We start from the raw sequence: 20,131 nt of genomic DNA on the forward strand, positions 1-20,131 counted from the left end.
TAACATCCTGCAATTAGCTTTTCTTTGCACCAACATTTCATACTTGAGAAATTCTCATTACAAATGTCATTACTGACTCACTTATCTATAATTTGTCCTGTGTACCCTAAAGAATATGAAGGCATTTGGAATCAATTGAATTTCCTTTAGAACTACCCATAAAAGTTTCATAGAGTTGCATGTTAATTATGGTAATTTACTGAACTAGAAAAAAACATGGTAAACACCAATTTGTATAAAATGGATAATCCAACCCGAAGAATGATAGGGACATATATAATTAAGTAATTTGTAAATGAGGTGAAACATCCTCAAAATCTATACTTTAATAGTTATATCAACAGCACAAAATCAGGCAGCTTAAATAACATCATGTTGAGAAAATAAAATGATAGTTAAAATGCCAGCTTCTGTAAATGGGAGAGTGGGTTGCTTTGTCCATTAAGGTCACCTCAGCCGAATGTCTTCATTTTATTTTATTTATTTCTATTTTTGTTTATATAGCGGCAAAGCCCGCAGGCAGTTCATTGTATAGCTCTTTGCCTTTGCTTTTCTTCACACAATAAAAAAAAGATGTTAACTCATCAATGTGCAAGAAAAAATGTGACATGGTGTGAATGCAATGGCAACACCAGAAAAGGAAAGTGTAGAGCGGATTTGTGGGATCCCGCTTTTTCATATTATCTCATGTGTTAATGATTTTGTGTGGGGAAATTACTTCCACACAAGACCAGGTGTTTTTTAATGGGTTTCAGTTCTGAAACGCTGAATTTGGTGATAAAGTCCATGTGGCAGTAATTCCCATACTGCCATTTTTTTTTACCACACTGCCAAACTCTAAACAAGGCCCTTACATGCTCATCATACACTCCAGCATCCACATAGCTGCAGAAAGGGCCACTGCTGAACTCAGCAGGTTCCTATCGACTCTTTACTTGGACGCACATTCAAGAGGATTACCTACAAAGAAGCCGTCTTCTGAAAACATGTGTTTACAATGTAAGCATCGGCACCAACAGCTTAGGTGTCCATGGCACCAAAGGTCGGCAGGTTCTTATCCAATTAAGCAAGCAGGTTTTTATCGAGGACATCCACACAGGTTTGTTTTCAGGAACTATAATCCAGTAAACTCTTCCAACTGGCACTCGTCATCATGGCCATTAATGGTAGAATTCTTTACGATAGCATTGTGTACCGCTAAATTTAAAATTAGAGAAAACAGAGGGTTCTAAATGGCAGTTTGCCAGTAATTAAAGTAGAACTCACAAGTGTTTTTTTTAATCCGGACATTTTGCTGTTTTTCCGGATTCTGTCATTGTGAATGCTTACATGCTGTTATCTGAATATTTTGATATATGGCACTCTTGCTTCCACAAGTATGACGCATAATACTTATGCTGCATCCTGATTGTTCGCATATATTTTCAATGTGGACAGCTTATAAATCAGACTGCTATTTGGTGGGATGACAAACCCAGAACCAGATACATAGGGGCTCATACGAGTTTGCCGCTATATGGTAAAACTGATGGTAATTCTATGTACCAGCGCTTTTACCATTCGGGCCAAGTACAAGTCGGGGGAAACACCATTATCAGTATTACTGGTGCCAGTATCCCTAGTCCCTGAATTACCGGCTTAAGAAATACAGGCAACGGAATTTCCGCCTGGACCGTAAAAAAGCACCGGTATTACTGGCATACCGGTATAACCAGCATAGTACGAATGCAGAATCGCAGTTAATACCGGCTAATTTAGCCGGTAATACCAGCAAAACCACAGCAGAGATACCTATACCTCATAGCAGCCAGTAAATGTACACAGGTGATGGCCACAGGTGCACCCAATCCACCCAGGTGCACCCAATAGTCACAGGAAGAGTACAAAAGGGCCACACCTCTCCCAAGATCCCACACAACCATGCTGCCACTCATCACCATGCCCATGGACATGGAGCTGCTCCAGGCCAACCAAGAGCTGCAGGGGCTGGAGGACCACCAGAAGGAACAGGAGGCATTGGCGAGAAGGAGAAAGATGCAGGTGATGAAGAGACGCCACGCAAGATGTGCGGCCATATCCCATGAAAGGGCCACACCATGGACCCTCACAGACACACAAATACTCACCCTGTATTGCCTCAACATGGAGACAATCACAGAACTCCTTACCCACATCCAGGAGGACATGCGGAGCAGGATCGGCATCAGGAAGGCCATACCACCCCTGGTCAAGCTGGTGTCAGTCCTGGACTTTTTGGCCATGAGCACATTCCAGCACTTTGTGAGCCAACTGCATGGCATATCGCAGCATGCCTTCTCCAGCGTGCACGAGGCTCTCCTGCGGCATGTGGGACAGCACATTGCCCTCCTTACCACACCACCCAGGCACAGCTGAATGTCACCAAGGCCCTCTTCCATGCCATTGCTGCCAAACCCAATGTGTGGTGGCAACATTAGATTGCACACATGTTGAGCTGGTGCCCCCCCATTCCCCAGAGGAGGTCTACATGAACCAGAGGTATTTCCATTCACTCAATGTCCAGGTCACCTGTGATGCCAAAACTCACCCCCTGCTGTCTTTTGACATGACATTTGGTTGTAAATGGGGGTCTGTTGTACTTACCGGCATGGCCATGGGTCCCCGCTTCTTTTCTGCAGTCCCGACTCCCTCAATGCCCACAATGTGGAGTATGATACTGCACGTTTCCTCCCAGGGCAAGATATGATATGATATAGCATTTATAATGCTCCTATACACAAGTGTTTCAAGGTGCGATGAGGCAAGGGAAGGGAACAGAGGGAGGGCAAAGACAACGATCTTACTAGTTCTAGTGACATTGAGATTGCGCAAGTGCTGGGGAGAGGGGAGGGAAGGTGTGCCAGGGGAGGAAGGGCGAGTGCAATACAGGGAATCAAAAACAACAAGTAGTGCGGGCAGCAGGTGGCAAGTCCAAACGTTAGGTGCAGACAGCAGGTGCCCAATAAGTGCAGGTAAGGGGACTGTAGGGTTGCAGATACAGACCCAAGTGCAGCGGATGCCTGGAGGATGTGCGGGTGTGCAACTTGGCGGGCAGAGACCTGAGCCCGAATTCAGAGGGTAGCCAGGTGACCAGTGTAGTGAGGAAGGCCTTGAGGTGCTTCTGGAATCGGAGATGATTCTACTCAAGTTTCAGAGAGGCAGGGAGTCTGTTGCAGAGGGAGGCACCAGCCGAAGAAAGAGATCTACTCCCAACTCGTTGCTTGGAGAAGCGACTGACCCTGAGGGAGTTGGAGGTGGAGGAGCAAAGAGCTCAAGCAGGAACATATTTCCAAAGAGAGAGTTGGAAGTATTGCGGTCCCAGGCCCCAGAAGGCCTTGTGGGCAATGCAGAAGGTCTTGAACTGGATTCTTGCTGCCACTGGGATCCAATGGAGACATTTCAAGGCTGGAGAGATATGATCCCTGGGCTTGAGGACAAGGACAAGTCTCGCAGTCCTGTTCTTGATGGGTTGTAGAGGGTGGAGAGTAGAAGCAGGCAGATTTAAAAAGAGGCTCTTGCAGTAGTCCAGCCTAGAGAGAACCAGAGCTCTGGAGACAGTGAGCTTCTGGGGGAAGGTGAGGAAAGGAAGAATACCTCTGAGGAGGTGGAGTTGGTAGTTTGACGTCAGAGATGTGAGGAGAGAAGGAGAGAGACAGGAAAGGAAGGTGCAGGTGTGCTGATGAGGAATATCTCCATCTTACCAGCATTAAGACAGAGATCATTGGTGGCAAACCACTCCTGGATTGCAGGCAGACAATCCGAGATGAGAGAGGGAGAAGAGGTGGCAGAGGGGAGCCTGAAAAATAGCTGAGTGTCATCCGCATAGCACTGAAAATTGGAGCAGAGAGCAGCAATGCATGCGCATCTCTCCAGCCCTAAAGTCTCTCCACTTGGTCCCGCTTGCTGCAAGGATAACATTCAAATCCCTCTGCCTCATCCATAAGGCTGTCTGGGGCCCGGCTTTATACAACTGGCTCTCACTAAATACTCTCCCTCCAGATCTTTAAGTTCCTCCTGCACCAACTCCCTGTGTGTCAAGTGCTTCTCTAAACAGCAAGCTGGTAGCTGATCTCTTTCCTCGGCAGGCTCCCTTCTATGGAACAGCCTCCCTCTTCCTCTTCATCTTGAGCCGGATCTCCTTAAATTCCAGACGCTCCTCAAGACCTCCCTTTCCACCTCCTCCTTCCCTTCCTCCCTCCCCTGCTAGACCGCACAGTTGCTTAGATTAGTGGCCAGGGCCAGTATAGGTCCTCCCACATCGAATCGCCATGAGCCTCTGCCCGCTCTGAGTACTTGCCTTGGCACCCACTGGCCTATCCCACCACAGGCCTGCACTTACTTTCTATTGGCAGCTGACCACTCCCACCAAGGCCCTTAACAGCTGCTTACTCCCTAGCACTTGTCTCTTGGGTACACCTAGCACTTACCCCCACTTTCTTATCCCTTTTCTCTCCCTGCACTTGCACGTTCTGAATGCTCACAAAGCCTAGTAGGTCCGTCTCTAGCTTTCATTGGTATATTTGCCTTTCATTTGCATGTTCCCTCCCCGCTGCCCTGTGGGCACTTTGAAACACAATTTACTTGTTGTATAAGCACCTTACACATGCACAATAAATACAATTAAAAAAATAACGTTGATGTAAGTGAATAAAGTATATTGATTTAAGAAGTACTAGGCCTCCATATTTAGCACTAGGCATAATGTAGCTTAGGGAAAGACTCTATATCGAAATACGTGCTTGCCGTCAAAATGGAGAAATGAAGCTTGGCAACTAATGATGTATTCTCTCACCTGTATTCTGCAGCCTTAGCAGAATTATGTATAACCTTTCTTACACTGCCAAAGGTATATTTGAGTTTCGTATGCACTGCTGCCTGGAATATATGCATCACTACATTAGAAAATCACATAATGGGGCTCATTGCAAGTTCCCCGGTAACCCGCCGGTAACTGTTAGTAACGGTGCAAGTGATTCAGGTATTTATCCATGGGTAGGGGCCTGATCTACCGGCAGATCAGGCCTGCTGGCAGATCATAGCCCCTATCAGCAGATTTGCGGTTGGTCTTTCCGGTGAAGTGCCGGTACACCGAAATACCAGCACTTTAATACCAGACCGGCCAACCCATAATGAGCCTCAATGAACTCAAATTCTGGGTTTATTTAGTTAGTTGCTTCACTGTGATCAAGGGCAAGTGAACAAAGGTGTCTATATATAATGATGTGAGACTATTATAACAAAAGAATATCTGTCCCCACAACAGATATAAAAAAGATAGAAAATAGCTGGTAAATGTTATCCGAGAAAGCATTAAATAATGCTGTCATGCCCCACATTTGGGCAGTAAATTGTTAAAACTACAGAGGAAAGAGGCCATGCAGTTAGTAAGCAGCAGAGAGGAACGCCCCTATGATGATGCAGTTATTCTGAATTGGAAGGGAGGGAGGTGAAACTCTTTGGCTGCTCCTCTCTACCCCTTGTCTCTGCCAGGATCTGAGAGAACGAAGGCCACCAGTAGCATTTGTACCCTAGCTACTGCCTCGCCTCTCCGCTGCGTCCCTTCTATAAAACTTTGCTATCAGAAAGAATAAAGCGAGAGCTCGATCACGACCTTCTATGGCAGATGTGCATATATTTCTTTACATTTAAAAAAAAGATATATACATTGGACTGAGTCACTAAAATGGTGTACGTACAACTATATTGACAACGCTCCAAAAAATGTGCAAGTAGAACTTAAGCCATTTGTTGGTGTAAGTTTAACTTACACTATTTTTTTTAACTTAGTTAATCAGCACCATATGTTAATATAGTAAAAATGTTTGGGTGTACAATCTAATGGGTATTTACAAAAACAGGGAAAGTCAGGCTAAACAAATCTAAAATTAGATTAGTTGTAAAGGTGGTATTTAGCAGCAAAAGACAATTTGATAAAAAAGAAAACATATTTGAAATAAACATTACTTTATGTACAGATCAAAGTACCTTATACTGTGAAAAAAACAAATAAGTGAGTGATTATTCACATGTTTAAAGTTCTACCGTAAACCTTAATAGCCCCAGGCATTGGTGATGGCCACTTTTCCACTGAAACACACCACATTTGTCAAATGCAGTTGTAGGAGCACAACACAATGGAAACTCCTGATCGCTTTGCATTTCTGATTAACTGACAATGACTTCACAAGGCATGAAAACTGATATCCCCATTGACATAAATGTTGTGTTCAAATGATGCACGCATGGGTGACTTTTGAGCCCCATATTCGGTTCTAAGTGGAATTCACGGAAAACTCTCTCAACCCACACACCCAGGGTTCCAAAAAAATTCACAGCATTCCATTGCATGCTCTCATACTCCCTCAGGCTTACTATGCAGAAAATACAATACATCCGCCTCTCCTATATATATCAGAGAAGGGTAGATGTTAACACACTTCAGGCCCTAGAGCAGTAATATGTTTACAAATTGAGCTAAAATAATAATGGGTGAGACTTCCAGCAAGGCCCAAAGCCACAGGAAGACAGGAGGCTGCCCTACAGTCTTTGCAGGTTTCTCATAATGCATTTCACCATTCCCTCTCTCTGGGTCAATGTTATCAAGCCATCTGCTTTGTATCTCTCGCCTCCTCAAAGACTGGCCACCAGTCTTGTTCATAAGACACTCTGCAAAAGGAGTACTTCGCTCGCACCCTTCCTTCTAAGCTTCCCCTACACCGCCATGATATCTCTCCATGAAGTCATTCCTTTGCCCCATATATGTATATCACTGGATGTGTTAGCGTCTACCACATTTTTCTCCTCACTTATGATCTTCAACTTCTCCTCTGATGTAAAGTCTTCCTCCTTCTTTTCCTCCATACCTCTCCACCACCTCCTCTACTACTTGGATGTTCGTCCACTTTGCCTCTTCACTTCCTTCTAGCCCCTCTCCTTCACCGCCTTTGTATTTGGCCACTCTTCCTTTTCACTTCCCTCTCCCACCTCACCCTTCTCCTTGCAGATGTTTCTCCATTGCTTCACCTCTTTCACTTACTCTTCTCCATCTCACTGATAACTCTACCAGCGCTCTGAGTCATTCTCTCTCTGAGACCTCTCAGCATTTGCCCTCCATGCTCTCTGGAACGTTCTTCTTCTAGACCTTTGTGTCATTCTCCTGCCAGCCCTCTGGATCGTTTACCTGCCAGTGCTCTGGGTCTGTCATCTCTCATCCCTCTCAGTACTCTCCCAACCTTCTCTTCTCCAGCCCTCAACTCCAAGGTTGTCGTTCCCCAGTCTACTGGGCTTTCCCCGCAGCCTCCTATCTCCTTCTTAATCCAGACCTTTGGTCCTTTGTCACTCAAGGCTCTTTTCTCCAGCAATCCCAATGCTTTGGGGCTCCCTTCCCATCCCCACTAGCTCCTGCTCCTTCTGTTTACCTTTCAGGCCAGCTCTTCATTGGTTCTTCTTCCTAACTCCCACACCTTTCTGGTGCAGGCCATGTCTTTTTTAGTGCCTTGGCACAGCCTCTCAACATCTCACTAGTGTATGGGGCTCAATTGTCCAGGCTTCCCTGGTGTACTTGGTAGTTGTAGTTTCTTGTGTCTGGACATGTTTTGATGTCTGCTGAACCGCAGCTTCGAGAACCATATCTGCCATCTTGGAGTTCCCAATTCCATCCCATTTGGATTTATCATGGGGCATTAGATGCAGGTGGGATGAATCCATTTCGGGATTAGGGACTGATTGTCCTGCAGTCTTGGGTGGTTCATAAGGACTTTAAGTTGTTGTCGCCCCATACCCCATTGCCGCGGACCAAGCCTTGTTCCAAGGCACCCACCATCTTGATTATCAAGTCGCTTGAGTACTGCGCAGGGCTGGCTCATGGTCTGCGATCCTCTGCCCCACTCTCCTGCCCTGAAACTGTTCTCAAACTGCAAGTCACTGAACAAGGTGGCCCTCTGCTGTTTCATTTGGCTCACTATGTGTTACTGTGCTGCAGTGGCAAATCATGCACCGTGATGATTTCTTGCACTTTAATGCTTAGGTTTTTGCACTGTATACCTCACATATAGGCACATATATTTCATTAAAGGCCCCAAGGGTTCTTTTGTTATGCAGTACGTTTAAAGGTACAGATTATGGGCCATTTGGTGAGTGACCACCTTTTGGTGGCAGCATGATGGGGGAGATTTTCTGCACAGCGCCTCCATGCCTAGCATCATGTGACTTGTGGCTACACCCAGGCCACCTGGAGAGCCCCCACATCCAGCCAGCCAGTAAGGTCAGGTAAGGGACTTTGTCACATACCGCAGTGCATTCCCAGTTAAATGCTGAAGTCATCAGATCAAGTATCACTAGGTAAGCATCAGGTAATCCATGCATCCTCTCACTCAGAAATGACACTCTTGGAACACTCTCTCTGCTCACCCACCCAGGGTTCCACGCATCAAACCATTCCATCTCCTACTCTCCTCAATCACTCAGATACAATTACCACTTGCATCTCTGATGACATCACATTTGACATCTTTGATCAGAACAATTACATTTTTTGCAGCGCAAACTTTCACTGTCGATTTTATTTCATCCAAATGGCTGCTCTTCTTTTTGACAGGACAGACACAACACCGCTCCATTCAAGTAGATTTTGCAAACATGATAGTCACTGAAAATGTGTCCTGACCATGGGTTGCCAGGTCTGGAAAAGATCTGGGGGTATGCTAATGTCGGGACTGTCGGGACTCGGGGCTAGTTCGCCTTTTGGTTGTAGCCCCTGAGTTTCTATCCAGGGCTACAACCAAAAGACCCGGGGCTATAGCCCCCTCAGGCCCGCCCCCTAGCAATGCCTCTAGTCCTAACGCTGTTTCCCCATTCACAGATGATGACTATAGAAACATCGTGCCACTTAATCGACCAGCCTCATTCCTCTGGAGCAGATGCTGGAAGAAATGCACAGGAAACGGCAGCAACGTGCCTTTTTCTGCATCTTTCCTCTTCTGCCAGGGCTTCGCAGTGAGGCAGAACCCCATGAGCAAAGGAGCTGGGAAGGCCCCGCTTGGGTGGCTTCCGCACGCGGGAAGTCATCCGCTTTCTCTCGGATCAGCATTCTGAGGCCCGCCGCGAGCCTTGGTCCCCACCTGACAGCCGTCAGTATCGATCTCCGCTTTGCTCCTATGATCTCACGTGACCACGTTGCGATCCATTCGGCCTCACTGCATGAATCGGTAAACGCGGGTAAATTCGGGCCCATCTAGGCTTCCATGCATGACACGGCCTCATATTGTGAATCGGGAGACTTCTGCGTGAGGTCCTGGGCTACACACACGGGTGTGTTCAGGCATCACAATGAGCCCTTATTCACGCATTCATTGGTGCATGCGCTGCAGGTCTACTCATTCCCGCTGCGTTGTCATGTGACATGCTATATGTGCTGCACAGTTCAAGAACAGACAATGTGGCTGTGCAGCAAACATTTTAATGAAGGGGCAGTTTGGGCACGTATGTGTGTGAAAGCCTTCTTGGACGGTGTTCTTTACTCAGAGTGTATGTAACTGGGCGTCGCGCGTTTGTAACGATAATTTTGCAGAGCGTCAGAAGAAACAATTAAATAAAGTAATGACAAGCTCAGGTTGGTAAGAGACACCTCGTGCCCACTATGAGGAATAAAGTAAAGGAACAGAGAAATGTCCTATATTTCCACCAGGTCGCTGGCCCTCCGTGAGCTGCATTGGCATGGAATATGATCGTGTTCATGTGTAACGTCAGAAAATTGTACATGTATTCCGTAGAGCTAATGAAATTAACAGTCTTTTTCAAGGGGTATAGACAGGGGTGGCCTTAGCGGCGGCACCGCTCCAGACAGCTAAACAAAAATGTGTCCCCTCGTGCTGAAAGGCACACCTTGAAAGACTCACTGAGCTAGCGTGGCTAGTCGCCTGAGCGGCCCTGCCCTAAGGCCGGCCCTGTGTATAGATATGTTTTACAACACCCCTCATAACTTTGTAACAGATTAAGCGCTACTTCCTGACTGAGAAAATAACGGGGAAAAATTGGAGGGAAACACTCTGTATTTGCGGCCTTCTGTGACATGGAACAGAACTGACAGGAAAGCTCTCGCTTAACATAGGCCCAGAGAGCGGGCCTTAGACACAAGGTTCAAAAACCAGACTCTTCACGCTGCAACCATGCCCCGAGGACTAATACCAGAAATGCCAGGGTTGTCCAAGCACCATATCTCCAGAAGTGCCCCCTACAAGGACAGCCACATCGTGGAAGTAGTCGAAACATCACGGAGGTGGTATAGATCCAGGTCGTATGTACCTGGCAACCCAAGCACTTCAATATGATCGCTTGTGTCAACCAGTCAGGTGAGCGTGTATCTAGGTAGAGCCAAACCATCAGCTGCTGATTGACACCCTGGATCATCAGGAAGCCACTCCATAACAGGTGCACAGCCTGCATGTCAAAGAAAGGAGGTGGAAACTGAGCCAGTCATGTTCTTGACCCACTAGGGTTGGAGATGAAAGAAAGCCAGAGCTGGAACAGAAACACCTGGCCCCACCGACCCTTCATCGCACTGGGGGCCACTTACAGCGACTGAGACAATATTACACTGAGGTAAGACACCAGAGGATAATTTGCCTCCCAGGGCCCTGATGGGTCAAACAGCACAGTCAACACAGAGAGGTGCCTGTATGCCGTGCAGGTCACTCTACATGTGTGGTGGAGTCCATATTTCGAGACTACTAAGCTGAGCAATGAGTTTATAGCTGCACGCACACTTCTATATTTTGCCTGTAAGTGGTCTGTAGCTGCCCAGCATGATAACTAGTATGTCCAGCTATTTTTCTGCCAAATAGCTATTTTATTCCTGTGCAGTTTCGCTTTTAAAATGCATGATATATGTATGTTATGGAAGTAGCTGAAAATATTATTCACCCTTTTTACTACTACATATCAGCCACTAAAATAAGTTCAAACGTTGATCTGTTTCATTGTATTATTACTGTCAATACTGTCTGCATATATGTGAGGGGGACCCTGAGGTTTGTCTATTCACTCCAGGTTCATGGCATAATACCCACACCGTCAGGCTCCCCCATAGGGATACAACGTCACCTATTCCTGTAAAGGTTATCAGCATTGTATTAAAATGCATACAAGAATACAGAGCCACGTGCTGAATTTAAAAACAAAGATTTGAGCTGCATTCTGTGCACAGCATCTGAAAAAGACACAAACAAGGAGATGTGTGATGTTAGCTGCACATCTACAAGAGTATATGTCCAAAGTAACTCACAAAGCCAAGACAATAAGTTCTTTCAAGTTACCAGGAAGTATCCAGCCAATTGAAAAATAAACAATGTGAAATGTAAAAGCACAGCATGTTACAGAAAAGTAAAAATCAAATTGGGCCTGTATTCTTTCTGTTTATTTACTTACAGGACTAAGAGTCCGAATTAGAATATTTGTCCAGTTCAAAGTGAATTTGCACTGCTGAAAAGTGACTTTGCACTGCCGACACAAACCCTGATACATGGAACCGTGCAAAGTGTATTTTTGCAGTGCAAAGTCCGGGCAAAGTCATTTTGTACGGCAAAAATGCTTATGCGCTGACTTTGCCTGGACTTTGCCTGGCAAAAATACACTTTGCACGGTTCCATGAATCAAGGTTTATGTCGGCAGTGCAAATTCACTTTGAACTTGGCAAAAATACCATGAATCAGGCCCCTAAATCTCCAGAGTATAAAAAGTCAATAATTGACAGGATATTGATTGAAAAGAAATGGTTATGTTGTACTGTTTAAATTAACAATGACAGTGGGGAATTGTGCAGAATACATTTCATTTTAAAGGCTGCATTTGTAAACGAAGCAAGCCTAGGCCTGGAAAGCAAAGTTGACCTCCCCCAACAGCTACTGAAGGAAAAGGCTTGCTTCAAGAAAAAATAAATGCAGATGATGGGCCATACAACTTTGAAACTACTTGGATCTTTGTTCTAAGAGACATGCCAAGGTAATAAAAACAAAGGCTGCCCATTTACAACTTCCATCTGACACATGGCCTGTGCAAAAACTCTTTAGAAATATAACTAATATTCTCTGGGAAGTGGCCTGCAGTGCTCAGCTCTCCATCGTCATATCAGCAAAGTCTTTCCAGGGGTACGTGATTCACATCTTTGAAGACTTCCAGCTAAAGTTACAGAAAGTGGCTGTAGCCATTCAAGGGAACTGAGCGCTAAACATGTGACTATGAGAAACTAAACCTTAAAGAACTTGTGCCATGATGATTTGGCTTTTCAGCGGTCATACTGCTAACTATGTCTAGCTTTGTGCTCTAAATAAACTGACACCATATGACTGTTAACAACCAGGAACTGGAGATCCCATTTAATATTTTGATTTATCATATGAAATGTAAAGTACCGTTTTGTAAACAACTGTTATAGGAAGGTCGTGGAAATTAAATATTTGTTAATGTGGTTATTATGCAAATTAGGAGAATTTCTATATTTTTGCACAGAAATAGTGCACCAGGGATTCATACATCCAAACATCTGTGCCGGCAAGCCCCTTAATCTGAAAAGGAAAATTTATAATGCACACATCACATATCATGCTGAGATGAGAATCACATGATTCACCTGAGTGTGAGTAATCTGATTAAATGATTAGTAACATAAGCACATGTGAGGAAAATGGTGTTTCAGAAAATTAAAATATTTGATGTAGAAATATCCAAGGTGACATCACATCAAGTGTGTGGGAAACTAGGTGTTGATGTTACTCCCATTAGACTGCCCTCTTCATTAACATGCCCAATGAGTACAAAGGGGATGGTTTAGTGTGATTTCACTTTTGGAGCATTATCCAATCACATACAGTGACAAATTAGATTAGAGAAATGATAAACAATTCTGACGGGAGTGGTTGCTGATCTATATAAGCCCAAACACATAGATTCACTCATTCACTCACTCACTTACTGGTTGACTGATTGATGGGAAGAAGGAGAGAAAGGAGAATTGGCAACAAAAGAAAGGAGAATGGAATACATTGCTTTCCTTTGAACCCATTTTTGGATTATTGATTGAGCACGGTAAGGGAAACCAGGCTATGGAGGGAAGCCAACCCCATCTTGTTGAATGATGCCCACCTGTTACTAGAGGAAGAGAATGGAGCCAGTCCTTAAGGGGCTGCCCAAATCTCTGTAAGAAAGCCAAAAAGAAATTCCTATCTTAGTATATCTTTAAGGGCAAATAATTTGGAGGGGAGCCATACTGCAAAGGCGAATAGATTAACTTCTAGTCCTTTTTATTTGTGAAAGTAATGAGAGGGAAGGGTTAGTAAATTGACTGTACGTCATGTGCTTCTGGAATTATAAATATGATAGAATAGGTCCAGGAACATTGTAACAATCTAATGTCCATGGTGTGTATACTGGGAGAACCCCTGCCTCCTTCTCTGTGTAATGACCAACCGCAGAATAAGTATTCTTGGAGGCAAAAGGATATCACACTGTGTGTACATATCTAGAAAAATAAGGTTACTGAAGTCATTTCCTAGTTACATCATCAAGCATAACCCTGTTAATGGTGCAGGATCACTCAAGACAAAGGAGACAGGATTAGTATTTGCCACCTATTTTCCAACCTTTAAGAAGCCTATTGAAAATGACAAATGTACACGTTCACACGTTAATGCAATAGAGACACCAGTGAAGGAAATCTAGCCAACATAGAAATTCTATTTGCAAGGGATTCGCAAGCAGGAATGTCAAGTAGCTTGCCTTTTAAATGTACTTTTCTGGAGTACTGTATGAGATGCTTCCATGTCTATTGGGTAGAGGAGAGGTATTAATTTTCAATGATTAAGAAGTAGACAGATTTAGATAGGCAGGGATGTTCTCATTTAATTTTGATTTTATTAAGTGAAAACTTTATCCTGGACCCTTATAAACTTTTCAATTCATGGTGCATGTGCATTCAGGTCCAACCAAAGGTTTATATGGTGATGTGCGGTTTTACAAAAATATATATTCAAGTACATTTAGCATTGAAATTTGAAGTGACCAGTGCATTGATCATTCTTCATTGTATTCACCATTGACATTGGAATTTCATAGATTTATAATTTCTTTTAATTTTAATTGATTCAATTATTTCAGTTTTTTTACAAAGTCGACCTTCTGTGCATCCCTGTGCATTTATTGTCCCAATAGAGGAAGGAAGTTGTAGGGAATCAACATTGTTAAATTGTTTGTTTCAGGTGCATAAAAATAACCTTATTAAATAAATGTGCACGCCTGAATTTGGGTGGGTGGAAAATTCCCCTGAATCAGATGTTGCCAGATTAAAACATCCCACAGCATATACCTGGTTTCCCCATCTAAAACCACCCTAGAAAAGGGTGGGGGCTGCACATGGACAAGTGAAATTAACATCACATATCCCTGCATTCATATGGAATAAACAAAGTGGTGTTCCTACTTGAATATCATATCAAGGGAAAATACTATAATTTTAGCCATGGAACAGAGGAATTCTGTTTGCTCCATCCAAGAGTGTCAGAGTGCTAATAATGGCTGGAGTATGCCTCCTGCCCCAACAATCCAATGTCGCGCCTCAGCATTCCCCTGTTTTAATGAGAAGATTCTGCTTGCAAGAGAGGAATGTTAATAGCCCTTCAACAAGGGCCAATCCAGTTCTTAGATGCATTCCTCCTCATTATAAGCTTGGACAGGAGGTAGCCCTTGACTTCATGGTTATAAAGCCATATTATAATACCTCTATTTGATCTTAAAACAATCAATTCATTTTGTTAAGCGGAGAACAAATAATTACATTAAATTTTGTGTTTTCAAAGGAAAGAAGTTGGTCAGGGGAAGGTTAAGTATGTATGGAAAAGGTCCCAGTGGTAGCACAAGGGCTGCTATGTTTAAACTCACAAAATTGCTTCTTCGGCTCCCTTTTTAATGCCATAGAAGGCAAGCATTGTTCTAATCTTGTTGCATGTATCACCTTTTGGTAGAACCCAAATCATAGAGATACTAGAAAGCACTGTACCAATGCATCCATTTAAATTGATCCACAGATGTCCCCTAAAATTGAAAATTGACATAAGTAGGTTGACCTTTAAGGCAGACAAACATTCTAGGACGCGCTGGTCTAAACAACATTTTCAAGTAAACCTCTCCATGGCAATGACAGCATTGAAGGCAATACAAATTCAAAAGGAGAGGGGTGCACCTTTGTCTGGAATGTTATGTCGGAGCAAATGGCTTCATTTCACCTGGGAGAAGACCCCATTACGTATAGCGCTCCGGTTATAGGTGTGGTTGCAAAGTAAAGTGCTATTAAGGAGGTGTAAAGTGCTTCAATTTAGCACAACGTAATTTTGCTGAAGTCAGCGCAGAGAGGGTGAGTAAGTAATGTAGCTTGCAAATGCCAGGGTCCAACAGCTGTCACTGTGCCAAAGCAAACTGGCAAAAGACAAGCGTGTGTGGCCAAAACTCTCACATGACCATGAAGTGTTGAAAGGCTGTGAGAAACTGTGGAGTGTTGTTGGTTATTGTCATTAAAATGCCATAGTAGGCTGTTATCTTTAGAGAAAGTATCACTTTTGCACATCGAGCATTTTAAAGTCTGTACTCGGGTTTTCGGCTAGATGGGAGGACGTTTGCATCTTTTGCGTTGTCCTTCCTTTCATTAAAGGAGTAAGACCTAGTCACTCCCAATTAAGAATGACCCATGGGATGTCAGTTAAATGAATTACACGGGCTAGGGTCGTAATTAGTACGATAGCCCAAGGTGTATTTACATCTCATTATCTTTTAAAGCAATGTTTTATTTCTTATGTTGTAAGGTAAAATGATTGCCAAATGAACTAGAAAAGTAATCAAATGAAATTCGAATACATATACAAGTACGACCACTCCCACATCATCTATATAGGTCGATTGGCCATTGGCATTCAGGAAGTGCATCTTATCCAACCAGTTTGCTGAGAACATTGGCAATTCTCGACGCATGTGCAGAGGCAAACAATCTGAGGGTCCTTGGTGCAAATCTATGTCCACGGCCGGGGCTGCATTCGCTTACCTGTCTCAGTTGTGTGCTTCTCCTCTTCTTGTTATGGTGCTCTTTTTTGCTGGTTCACTTTCTCAGTCTTCTCTTGGCCAATCTCCATCCTCATCTGTGCCACTCCTGGTTCTATTTCTTGTGGAAACAGAAAGGAGGCTTATCGTGAGTGCACATTCTATGCCTTCTCTTTTTTCATGAAGGCCCTCCTAACGCTGGGTCAGCATTCAGTTCTTACTGTCTTTTTTAGTACATGTCTTCGGATTATAGAAACATGATCGTGCATCAGACTATTTGCGATCTGTGTGTGCAAAAGAGTTTCCTGAGTGCTAAAGGCCATATGGAGCACCCTGATGGGTTAGCCCGGTTTGTTGAAGTCCCTCAGCCTCCGTTAACAATCCTCGCTTTGCTTGGCCTATTAATTCGGGTTTGTGGGATTTAAACAGTCGGTATTGCCCTACTGTTTCAATTTCCGTACAAAAACATACTCTACGTAGCTCAACATTCTGCTAGAAGTTTAGTAACAACTATATTATTTGACTGCTTTCCTTGACCTCTTGAGATACAGAGTCCTCTTTTTGCTTCTTTCACCAACCTTAGTCTGACTCGCGGCCATTATGACAGCATCAGCACAGGAAATGGGCCAGAACAAGATGGAGCAGCACTCAGACAAGACTTGTCTTGCTGGGGTGCTGCCCTGTCCCCCGACATAGGGGCTTGCCCACGACGCTCACCAATCCGCTCGGAACCTGGGCTATAGCACGGACGTTCAACCCCCGCTTCAACGAGCAGGCGGCTTTCAGAAGACTGCAGCACTGCTGCTGAGTCTTCAGAAAGCGGTCTGCTCGTTGATGTGCTGGTTGCTTGTGAGTGTGATAACACAGCTTTAGAACAGGATACTCCCAACGAGATCTGTCCTGAAGCCGATTTATCACATGCACGAGCAACCCATGTTTCAACAGGCAGACATTTTCAGTAGACTCTCACTTGAAACTGAATACAGAAACAGCCAAAGCCTCACATACTTGTTGCAGCTGTTCAAACTGGTATATATGTCCTGCAATGTACAGACATGTTTTTCTTTGGTTGAGTAGTATGACCAATCAAAACTGTATAGCCCAGCTTCCATTGCTCGCTCAAAAGTGTTTTTTACTCAATCACTATAACACATGTTTCAAATTTGGTCAATTGTGGTCATTATTATGTTCTGATAATGCTCTTTGCTTTTATGCGAATTGCCAGGATTGGGTTCTATGAAGAGATACTGTATTGTATGGCCTAGCTTGGAGCCATGCCCCTGCCACCTCCTCCCCACAGCCCCGCCCCCCTAAGTGTGAGAGGGATCACCCAGAATATATTTTCCATTTTCAGCACTGGACAAAGTGGTCAAGATGTCTAAATCTGTTATGTTTGTAATTGCACTCTCTCTAGTCTGATTTCCCTCTTTTAAATATGCATGCTGTTCCAAACCAAATGGGGACTTATGGCAGCATGAATCATGGTTAAGTCAATGTTGACATTAGATTGTTACAATGTTCCTGGTACAGCAGCCAAGGACACTTATAGTTACAGCACACAATAAACCTGTAACCATGAAGTATATGACTTGATTTACGCATTATATTTCTATGTTAATTTAGAGCTCTTCGTTTGTACAGAACACCTCCAGCTCAGTGAGTTAAGAATGTGCTGCTGTGATCAATGCTCATCTTGGAGGGCACAGGTTCAAATTCCTGCGGACCAACTCAGCCCTTCATTCCCTCCAGGTTGGCAAATTGAGTTCCACAAAATGGAGCAATTTGCTATTTTTCTAAGCACTACGAAACAGCAAAAATGCAAACACAAAAACGAAAAAAAGTTTTTTTTAGAGAAACCAGTGCCCGACATCAAATAAGTCACAAGGTTCAGTCCAAGGTTCGAATGCATGCTGAGTCACGCAGTGACGTGATATAGTACATATTTCATATTTAATGCGCTGAAGTAAAATGAGCAGCCCTTGCAGTGGGTGGCACCCCAGTGTCGTGATATAGCGCTGCGATGCCTTAGGGCTGCTGCAGGCTTTATAAATGTTGATACATAATAAATATGATACCTTTCTGATTGCTGTGCAGGATACACACCCCAGCAGGAAGTATTTGATATTGTCTAGGAAAGATTTAATTAAAAGCAGACATGGACGATGTAAGAGGCAGTGAAGTATCCCCGGAATTGTTTTCCCTTCCTCACGAGTCTCAACCTGCTCAGTGAATTAGGAGGTCTGTTTTATCACAGCATCATCATACAATAGCTACATGGGAGAATTGGCATCAGGAATATTTGGAGACACTGTGAGAAGTTTGAGGACATACCGTTGCAACTACAGAGAAAGGGCAAATGAAATAGAGAATTACAACTAGGTGAACGATGCGAGTCAATGTCATGGATGGACAAGTGTGAAGGAACAAGAAAGGGCATTAGAAGAGGGAAAGGTTTAACAATGCGGTGGACAAAGATGGAGGGTGGCAGATGGCATGAGATCGCTCAGTGGTGAGAAGAATGCATTAATTATTAAAACATACACTGGGATTTGGAACACACTTTTATGAATAAACTGATATGGGATATAATTCTGTGTGCGACACAAGGGGTACAAACTTACCATGGTGAAACGTGAGGCGTCACCAGCCTCCATGCCACACAGGATTCATAGAAAGTTAGAAAGGTTAAAGATAATTCACACATGAAGGAGAAAACAGTTGAATCTGAGGGTGTTTCTAGGGTCCCGCTAGGCAAAAAAAGGAGAGAGGGTGTGGGCTCTGGACTCATACCTCCAAAAAGTAATCTGCCTAGATGAAGAGATTAGGGTGGCTGAGTTGGCGATTATCTCCACCGGTAGATGGGCCACCCTGTGCAAATCTGCCCCTGTGTGTACACAAGAGCCAATAAATATAGTTCAGGTAGAGAGGGTTAACCCTACCTCTATACCTACGCCAATGCCTGGTATGCTGCACGGCCATGACAGGATCCCACGACTCAAACACTGCCGATGGTAATGGGTGCTCAGGACCAGGCTGATCAGCACAATGATCCTCGGGAGGGTTTGAGTACCGCCTCCTCCATGGGGGCGTTGGAATTATTAAGCATCCAAGGTGGGAGGGGTGGAGGGCAAAAACAATGATTCATTGGCATTAGTTAAGAATTTTCTGAGGACCTTTAAAACAGATATTATGAACACCATGTCGATATTGGACCACCAAGTGAGGTCTTTAAAAACAGAGGCGAAGGGACTCAGCAATGAGGTCAAGTTAGGTTTTAGCAGCAATTGCCTCCGGAGGAGGGTCGCCCAGGGGGAAGTCTTGGAAAGAAATGTTGGACCAAATGGGGAACTGGTCAGGGGCAAATGACCTGTGCTGCCCGTGGAGATACATCACCCCAAAGGCCACCCTCCAAGCCGACGTATCCCTTCTCAGAGGCCAGAGTCTTCCCCACCTTCAAACTCATACTTGAAACTCCAAAGCATTCCAGGTCGGGAACAACCAACAACCAGTAGAACTATTGCACAGGTACAGGAAAAGGCGGACTCTAAGCAATATTCCCTGATGTTGCCTGCGGAAGCACTACTGCTAGTAGGTGTAATGCTAAGTGTACCCACTTTGGGAACAGGGTGCTCTGAAGACTGTGGGGCCCTGATTAATAAATCAGCGCAGTGGGTTAAATCACATATTGAGGGCAACTTTATAGACTCTCAAATGATCATAATGGCTCATAGAACACCATGGGTGGGCTCCAAGGACATGTCAATAGCTGGTCACTGTATGGTGCTCACCTTTAAAAATACACAGGTAACCAAGTATTTGGTCAAGTCTAATTTGTGCACCTCTAGTCATAATCGTAGGGCTTGGCTGGTACCGTTACATGTCTTTGACCCCAAGACAGGGAGAAACGAGGGAGAATATTGTGGGAGCATGACCTATGTTCATCTAAATAGGTCCATGGGCCTTGGTCGGATCCCCCACCAAGTGGACCAGTCCTTACTCTCACATGGTGTGAGCCAAAGCATGAGGGGGCGACTGG

The 20,131-nt window shown here is 44.3% G+C and overlaps 1 long non-coding RNA gene across 1 annotated transcript in view; it reads right to left on the bottom strand.

The window, feature by feature from the left end:
• LOC138569038 (uncharacterized) overlaps positions 1-20,131 on the bottom strand; it is a 137,377-nt gene that overhangs the window by 46,038 nt on the left and 71,208 nt on the right. Inside the window, exon 2 of the long non-coding RNA XR_011303071.1 lies at positions 16,100-16,216. This is a non-coding gene — a long non-coding RNA (uncharacterized lncRNA). The remainder of the gene's footprint in view (positions 1-16,099; positions 16,217-20,131) is intronic.

Source organism: Ambystoma mexicanum, chromosome 2q, assembly GCF_040938575.1.
Source record: "Ambystoma mexicanum isolate Mex_15411 chromosome 2q, UKY_AmexF1_1, whole genome shotgun sequence".
NCBI lineage: Eukaryota > Metazoa > Chordata > Amphibia > Caudata > Ambystomatidae > Ambystoma > Ambystoma mexicanum.